Raw genomic sequence first — 9,737 nt, forward strand, 5'->3', positions numbered from 1 at the left:
TGGCTGGGCTGCCCAATTTTGTGGTGGCCTGGAGCTGTTGGGCTACTATCACAAGCAAAACCAGGGTTCAGAACTTGTATTTTCTACAGAACCCTTGCAGCCAGCCAGCCGTATGTTAACAAAGCCCAGCTCGGAAAATGGATTGGGCCTCACATGAGCACCATCGCAATTGACTGGCCACCCAAAAGCTGCATGGAAGGAAAATCTACCCCTATGTCTCAAGTCTCATTTTTTAGTACTCACCAGTAATTATTGAGATTGAGCAAAGACCAAGGGCACCGCAATAAAAAGAACACCACCAACAAAAATAGCAAATCCAAACCAAAATCCTAAGTAATTTTTTTCTGAATAATATAAAATCTAGTTGAAGGAAGTCTTATTTTACATACAACAACAACAACCACACACTTGCATTTATATAACACCTTTAACGTAATAAAATGTCCCAAGGCGCTTCACAGAAATGGCACTGGCATGCCAAATGCCACCAAATATTCTCCAAGCATTCTCCTGGGAGGAAGTCACTAATAAATATTGTGCATCCTATCTATTTCCAAGTCAAATCAGCGTCCTCCGGGTTGGGTCCACTATACAAATAATGCCTAGCAATGTCCACCAATTACGGATGGTTCTTTTAATTGGTGGACACTACATTGCCTGTACTGCAGAGTCACCTGCGCTTGTAGCAAAGCTCGAAATATGGGATGCATCAGTGTAGAGCATCAGAGAGAATTCAAATTGTGTACATGTACCATTTCTGTGAAGTGGAGATCTGTGAAGTATTACTTCAGGCTTGGCTCAGCAGTAGCACACTGAACTCTGAGTGAGAAGATTATTGGTTCAAGCCCCACTCCAGCGACAAGCACGGAATCTAGGTTGATACTCCAGAGGTGCTGTCTTTCAGATGAGAGTTTAAACTAAGGCCCTGTCTGCCCTGTCAGGTAGATGTAAAAGATCACATAGCAGTATTTGAAGAAGAGCAGGAGAGCTCTTCTGGTGTCCTAACTAACATTTATCCCTCAACCAACATCACTAAAACAAATTATCTGGTTATTTATCTCATTGTTGTTTGTGGGGCCTTGCTGTGCTCAAATTGGCCGCTGCGTCCCCCTGCATTGCAACAGTGACTACACTTCAAAAGTATTTTGTTAGCCGTGAAGAGGCTTAGGACATCCTGAAGATGTAAATGGTGCTATATAAACAAGTTCTTTCTTTATTTCAAGGAGTACTTGTTCATCTTTTTTGTACTTTTATTGTATTTTCAAGATTCATATTTACATATATACTTTATGAAACCATTGTAATCCACTGATGAGGCTTGCACCAATAAAGAGCACAGCTCCATTGGAAAACCTAGGGCTAACGCAAATCAGCACAAAACAAAAGCAGGACCAAAGACCCCAGTTTTGTACCTACACCACCAGTACCCTGTAGCGGAATTTCAGCCCCATAATTTACCCTTTAGTCCCTGTCATTGGTTTTTCTTTAAATGATTTATAGCACATGCGTAAACATAAGAGCCATGGGCGCATTAATTTTATCATACATACGATGTAAGGATTATAACACAAATTATAACCACAATAATGGATCTCTGGATTCAGTTGATGTTCAACCATTACAAGAAGTGAATGAAACAACTGCTTTGGAATCACCTTCCCCCTCTCCACATATCCATTTTTGAAATAATATACTGTGGGGCGGAAGGAGGCAATTTTATTTATTTTAATCTGGTTAATTTCCTGTGGGAAGGTGTCAATGGTAGACATCAAGAGCCAGGCCTCTCCATGCAGCTAATGAACAGTGACATCAGCACTGAAGAGTTGACAATTAGTTGTGACATAATCAGTATATTTATCAAGTAATTTAGAGTTGATGACCGGCAATAATTCAGTTATTTTACATTCTTTTTATTTGTTCTTGGCATGTGAGTGACACTATCAAAGCTGCACTTATTGCCCATTCCTAGTTGCTCTGAGGAGATGGTGTTGAGCTTTTTCCTTGAACTACTGCAATCCTTGTGGTGATGGTGCTCCCATGATGGTATTGGGTTGGGAATTCCAGGATATTGGCCCAGTGACGATGAAGGAACAGCAATATATGGCAAAGTCAGGACGTGTGTGATGTGGAAGGGAATGGTGGTAGAGGTTGTAATGGAGGGAGGTGCTGTCAAAGTAACCTTGGTGAGTTGCTGAAGTGTATCCTGTTTTGTTTGTGAAGCACAACAATCTTACTATGGGCTGCCTTGTTTAGCTCATGAGATAATGCTCATCGTTGCAACAATTTAGAAAGCACTATTTTCAAACTATGTGTGGCGTGCAAATTGCTCTAGCATTTGAACTCTAACAGCTATTTTAAAGGCACTCAAGTTTTCGGAAAATTGCATGCATCGGACAAAATATTCTGCACAAGTGTTATAAATTATGGTCTCAAATACAAAAAACTGTTAATGGCAGTTGGAAGCTGTGCTGGAATCATGGCAACAACAATCACATTTATGTAACACCTTTAATGTAAAAAATGTTACAAGGCGCTTCAAGAATACATATGGAAAATGGGCACTGAGCCAGGAAATGACAGATTAGGAGGGGTGACCTAAAGCTTGGTTGAAGAAATAGGTTTTGAGAAGATTTTTAAAGTAGAACAGAGAGGAGGAGAGGCGGAGGAGTTTAGGGAGGATATTCCAGCGATAAGCACCCAGGCAGCTGAATGGTCTACCACATTGGTGGGACGAAAGGATGCACATGAGGCTGGAGTCAGAAGAATGGACATCTCAGAAGGTTAATAGGGCTGGAAGAGAGTTTAGTGATAGGATGGGGTGAAATCATGGAGGGAGTTAAAAACGAGAAGGAAGATTTTAAAGTTGAGGTTTTGGGAACTGGGGGCCAATGTAGATCAGTGAGTATGGGGATGAAGAGCCGGTGGGACTTAATGTAGGACAGAATACATCCAGCAAAAATTTGATCAAGTTAGAGTTCATGCAGGGTGGAGAATGGGAGGCCAGCAAGGGGAGTGTTAAAGTCGTTGAGTGAAGGTGATTTTTTCAGGATTACATCACTCAATGATTTCTTCCAAACCACAGAAATAATTGCCTTACTATACCTGTCTGTGAATTATATGATGCAATCACTACAGAATAATACTGTTACGTGATAAATAAGACAATTAAACCATAGAAGATATGTAGAGAATACCTACAAGGTGTTGACAGTGCATATGTTTGCTGTCACTCAATGATATATTTTCCATACACCGTTGCTAACTAATCTGTTTGCTTTCGATATAACATGCCATTTTGTTCTGATATAAAACTTTATGGTTACTGTTTTCAATACAAACGCCAATTATTTGTGTATGTGTCACATCTTAAAGTCATCAGAGTAACATTTCCATATATCCTACTTAATCATATAATTTTAGATCTAAATTGTTTCTAAATATGTTTTTGCATCACCTCTCAAAATTATGTAAAGGATACAGTAAATAATGAAGTGTCACACAATAATGTATAAAATAGATCTGCACTGCACTTTCTGTTTTGTAATTTTCCCTATTTTATTTCCCTACATTGAATTCTGTGTCCACATTGTCTTCTTCACCTGGGAGACTGGATGGTTCTGTTTGATGATATTCCCAATGAACACCATCGGTCCTGTTTCTTAACCGTTCCATTGAAGGGATAATTGAGCAGTGCAGGAAAGAATTCCGCCATTGGTTTTCCTTTCCTCTCTAAAACTGGCAAATCAGTGGAGAAAGAGCAGAACTGTTTTATATTCAGCAGCTAATCCTTAAAAAGGTAGCCAAGTTCTAATATTTATTAACAACCTATCAATAAGTTAAAATCAGATGCTGAAAATATTGCATCATGACAGAATTATTTTAACTATATGGTATGGGTAAAATAGAACTCACCACATATGCACTTATGAAAAGACATAACAGCATTGGAAAATGTTCCAGCAGAGGAAACAAGGACAGTCAACTCCTAAATTAGTGACCTATGAAGAGTCTAAGGCATCTAAATCTTTTCTTTTGAAATAATGAAAGGCATCAGAGGGTTGGCCATAGGAGAATTATTTGTGGAGTATCTGGTTTAGCCTCGGCTGTATTGCCCCCACAGTTGAATAGCCTACTAATAATCCCTGGTGTAGGCTCACATGTGAGAAATTGCCACTTGGGCATGGTATTTGAAAAAAAAACTTGTTAAAATATGGATGGGATAGCTAAAGACTCTGCCACTATTGGTGGAGCAATGGGAGCATTGCATTCGATTCAACATAGGTTAGTGAGGATGGGGGTTATTGAGCAAGCAAGGATATGGATGGCAAAGTTTTGGACAAGTTGGAAGTTTGTGGAAGGTTGGAATTCTGGTAAGTAGGGCTGTGGAGAATTGAGTCTAAAGATGACAAAAGCGTGAATGAGGGTTTACGTAGTAGTTGGGTAAGGAAAGGGTACAGGTGGTAAATGCTGAGAAGGTGGAAGTAAGCAGTTTTTGTTCAGATGAACAAATAGATAGGGAAGGGAATGGATTCAGTGACAGGGGAGTGCAGTTTTTTATGGGGCCTGAAAATAATAACTTCAGATTTCCCAATAATCAACTGGAGGAAATTCTGGCTCATCCATGACATAATGGCAGACAGGCAGTGTGGCAGCATAATGGTGTTTGTAGTGGTGGAGAGGTAGTGGTGGGTGTCATCAGCAAATATTGGAGCTAATCCTATGCTCACTGATGATGTCACTGATCGAGGGGCAGCATGTAGACAAAAAAGAGAAAGCCGAGGATGGAGCCTAAATAAAGTGAATTAGATTTATCTATATAACTTCTACAGATAAATACTTCTCATTACATGGACTATTTTCTTTCTAATAAGTTATTCATTGGGATAATAAGTGATGAGTTTTTTTATAGATTATTACTGAAATAATTAGCATAGTTTGGCAAATTATATTTTAGTTTTGGTTTAGACTTTTGGCTCCTCCTACAGGAGGTTCCAACAACAACAGCCACAAAGATATATTTAACATTATAAAAATACACAGTCTATTTCAGGAAAGGAAGAATATGTATAATTGGCACCAGACTCTTCTGTCTGCTTCCTTATCCATTGCTAACTGCAAATACTAGCTCTATTCTTGCCAAAAAGATCAGGGAAAACAATGGGAACGTTCTTTCCTTCTTTTCTTCTGTTCTGTTCTTTTTTTCTTCATAATGCCAGAGAACTGCAGGATCTGCCTAATGTTTTTAAATATCTCACTATGATATGTTCAGGAGTTTTACACAGCTGCGTTTCCTCAATGAAACCAATTCTTCCCATCAGCAGTTCCCATTATATGCCTGGCCTAGTGTCACTGTTCTAAATGAATCTCTCTTAAATTGCATAATGCAAAGCTACGCAGAAAAGCTTGGCATTCATAACGGAAAATATGAACTGTACTCATAAAACTCCAGCAGGAAAACTTCAAAAAGGTATTACATATAAAATTATGAAACAAGATTTGGGACTGCATTCAAAGCAGTTACATTCTCTTCGTGTTCAGATGTCTTTTGTAAACTTCGCTCTCATGGTATATAACATCACTTCAACCTTTTGTGCGTATTACTTGCTTCTAATACATTCATAGGTGTTGTACTTAATGCATACAAAACTTGCTAACCAAAATGTAATGTGCAATTATTGTCATAACTAGTAAACATATTGACTTGTTTTTACACAGGATGTGCCATTTCACACAAGTGCAGTCTTTAACACATATACTCTATCTGCCGGTTACTAAGGCAAGCAAGATCAGTGTGAGAATAAAATAGGTTTCCCCATTTAATATTTGCAATGACTTTTTCTCTCACATCAAAGATCAGAAGAAAATGTAGCCCGTAGAAATTAGTTCCACATTGCCACAGAACTAGGACTGCTTTCCCAACTGCCCCTCACTTCAAACAACAGCTCACTTCATTTTCCAAATTAATGAAGTTGCTGTGGAAGTGACCTGCTTGCATAGTTTATTGGTGCCCACAAGATGCTGATATTTTGGCTGTGCTATCAAGGGAGGTGCTGAGTAAAAGGCAAATACTTGGAGGGAGACACAAGTCACTTGGTCTGGTCCTACACATCTCCAAGTAGTTATTTATTAAACATGGGCAAAGGGCTGAGTATAGGTCACTTGCTTATCTTTGCTGCCTGGAAAATACTGAGAGGGTGTCAATTAGTTTTATTGTTTTAAATAAAGTTGAAAACTATCACTAGTTTCTACTTTGGTGAGTTCCTGTTCAATTATTTTGTTTATTATTGAAAAAATAAAGTTGGAAGACTTGATTTTACTCATTACAGGAATTGATGCAGCTCCTCAGTCATACAGCTCATGGAAAACCACTTTGTATATAATCGAAAGTTTGTATGCACACAGCAAACTTTCACCAAACCACTGAGTTGAGACAGAAAACAATACATTATTTTGCAGAGGTACAACATCCCCTTTTTTTTTGTTAATTTCTCCACTTCCCTTCCTATCTCTTCTCCTGAAGGCACTGAGATTTATTGGGGTATAGTCCTATGGAGCCCATTGGTTCTTCACATACGTGACCATACTTCATGTGTGAACCTAGATAGGGAGAGTTGGCAATTATTCAACATTTTTCTTCCATTCTGTCTCTGTCTCTCTGCATATCTGCTTCTCTCTTTCAATGTCTCACATGTTTCTTTACAGATTTACTCAGTTTGTATTTTTTCACATTTTTAAAAGACACAGGATATGCAGCAAGATGGAAGCCAACATTACTGGATGCTGGGCCAGACAAGAGGGTGGGGCTGAGACCAGGCATAGATACTGTCCAGGAGTTATTGCAACATACATGACTAAGACAAACTATGGGTTGTGCCCTTGTTTGGCAGGAAGCATGGGACACAAGTGGAACAAGGGATTTGGGGAACAGAGCCTGGAGATGGAGGTAGCAGACACAAACTCTTGGATTTTGTAACATATAAGGAAGCCATTCAGCCTGTTGTGCCTTAAACATCTATCTACTTCATCCCATTCCTCTGCCCTTTTCCCCTTATCTATTTAAATTTTATTTCTTTAAATGTTTACCAACTTCTCTTTATTTTGTATTAGTCCTATAAAACTTTATTTTTGGAGCTACTGTAGTTATAGGATAAAGGAAGCCTGGAATGTACTTATTTCTCTCCATGCTGCACATTGACACCTCAATATATTTTAAGGTGTTTGTATATAGTTAGGAACATAGGGACATAGGAACAGGAGTAGGCCATTCAGCCCCTCGTGCCTGCTCCGCCATTTGATAAGATCATGGCTGATCTGTGATCTAACTCCATGTACCCGCCTTTGGCCCATATCCCTTAATACCTTTGATTGCCAAAAAGCTATCTATTTCAGACTTAAATTTAGCAATTGAGCTAGTATCAATTGCCGTTTGCGGAAGAGAGTTCCAAACTTCTACCACCCTTTGTGTGTAGAAATGTTTTCTAATCTCGCTCCTGAAAGGTCTGGCTCTAATTTTTAGACTGTGCCCCCCTAGAATCCCCAATCAGCGGAAACAGTTTCTCTCTATCCACCCTATCCCCTTAATATCTTAAAAACTTTGATCAGATCACCCCTTAACCTTCGAAACTCTAGAGAATACAACCCCAATTTGTGTAATCTCTCCTCGTAACTTAACCCTTGAAGTCCGGGTATCATTCTAGTAAACCTACGCTGCACTCCCTCCAAGGCCAATATGTCCTTCCGAAGGTGCGGTGCCCAGAACTGCTCACAGTACTCCAGGTGCGGTCTAACCAGGGTTTTGTATAGCTGCAGCATAACTTCTGCCCCCTTGTACTCTAGTCCTCTAGATATAAAGGCCAGCATTCCATTAGCCTTTTTGATTATTTTCTGCACCTGTTCATGACACTTCAATGATCTATGTACCTGAACCCCTAGGTCCCTTTGGACATCCACTGTTTTTAACTTTTTACCATTTAGAAAGTATCCTGTTCTATCCTTTTTTGATCCAAAGTGGATGACCTCACATTTGTCTACATTGAATTTAGTTGAAGACTAAAGCAATGTATCTATATGTAAAAAATTCCAACTCAAACTTTTAACTAATGTGGAAGGTACTGTATATTGACAGATAGTCCTGCACCTCTCAAAACAAAATTTCAAAGGTTTGAGTTGAGGAAAGACTGAAGAGACTTGAGCTTTTCAGTCTGGAAGGAGGCAACTGAGAGGTGAACTTATAGAACGGTCCCCACCCCATATAGCAGGCGCATTGGTGCTAATGCAATTTGCCCACTGTATGCGGTGGACAGTAAATCCATCTGAATGAACCAAGACATTGTAGTAGAGGTTGACCTGATCTCATGTTAAACACATCAGCTGATTGAAGCTGCCCAGAATCTCCACATTTCGACCGCCCCCCGTAATTGTTAACAGTACGAATAGCTGATTGAAGCTGCCTGAAGTCTCCATCAGCTATTATCAATGTTAACAACTAGGGGAGGCAGTCAGAACGTGGAGATTTCAGACATCTTCAATCAGCTGATATGTTTAACATGAGTCCAGGTCATCCTCTGCTACAATGTCTTGGTTCTATTTATGTCTCTGTGGTTCTAACATCTGCCTTTTTGTTACAAAGTGAGATGTTGATTGGATGCAGCCATTAAAAAAAATCATCTTTTACAAAGTTGGTAAGTACTGAACTGCACAAAATAGCTCTACGTTTACATTTTAATCCAAACCTTTGTAATTGACACCTATGGTGATGGCAAATGGTTAGCACTATTTGCCTAACATAGATGGCTGTCTGTGATAAGCCGTGAGGATTGTATATAAGATTGTTTCGGGGATAGAAAAAGTGAATCCAGACTATTACTTTAAATTAAACTACAGAAGAACTCAGGGACACAGGTTCAAACTAATAAATGATAATTTTAGGACTGATATCAGGAACTTCTTCACACAGTGATCAATGTGTGGAATAAAGTTCCAGATAGAGAAGTGGAGGCAAAAACTCTGGAATCTTTTAAGGAACAATTGGTTTCCACAATGGGAGGACATTATCTCTTTGAACGGATGAATTAAGATGAGTCAAATGGCCACCTTCATCCATAATTATGTTGCGATCACTTGGCTAGCATAATGTGTGGTTAGAGCTAATTGAGTCGGAAGATGTCAGGTTTTCTAGTCTGAGATGAAATGCGTTGCCTCCATGTAATCTTTTGTCTGGTGGCCTAGTCAAAAATGAACAAATTCACCCAATAGAGGGAAGTAACTTTGAGTAAGACAAGACAGATTTGGATCTTGTTTATAGTGCAAGAGATGAGCAACCACTGGGGTACCCAATTATAGTTTCTTAAATTGTTGTAGGTTCTTTGATGGGTCAGTTGGTGAAGGTTGTGTGTAACTAAACTATACAGACCAGGTTTGATTTTTATTCTTTGCTGATTTAGCTGATCTCAGCAAGAAAACTAATAGCTATGCATAGTTGCCCTCAGTACCCCATATCTCTGAATTAACAAATCAACCATAATTCCATTCCTGAGTACTATCCAGTGTTCCTCACTGAATAATAAGTGTGCACATTTCTGGATGTCATGTGACCGCAGGATAGGATTGTCCATATTCACCATATTCATACAGCATTTCTCAGGACGTCCCCAAGTGCTTTACTGATACTGAATTACTTTGAAGTGCAGTCTCATCCAAAGGGCAGGCACCTTCAACAATGAGGCACTCCCTTAGTT

This window comes from Heptranchias perlo, chromosome 25, assembly GCF_035084215.1.
Source record: "Heptranchias perlo isolate sHepPer1 chromosome 25, sHepPer1.hap1, whole genome shotgun sequence".
Classification (NCBI taxonomy): Eukaryota; Metazoa; Chordata; class Chondrichthyes; order Hexanchiformes; family Hexanchidae; genus Heptranchias; species Heptranchias perlo.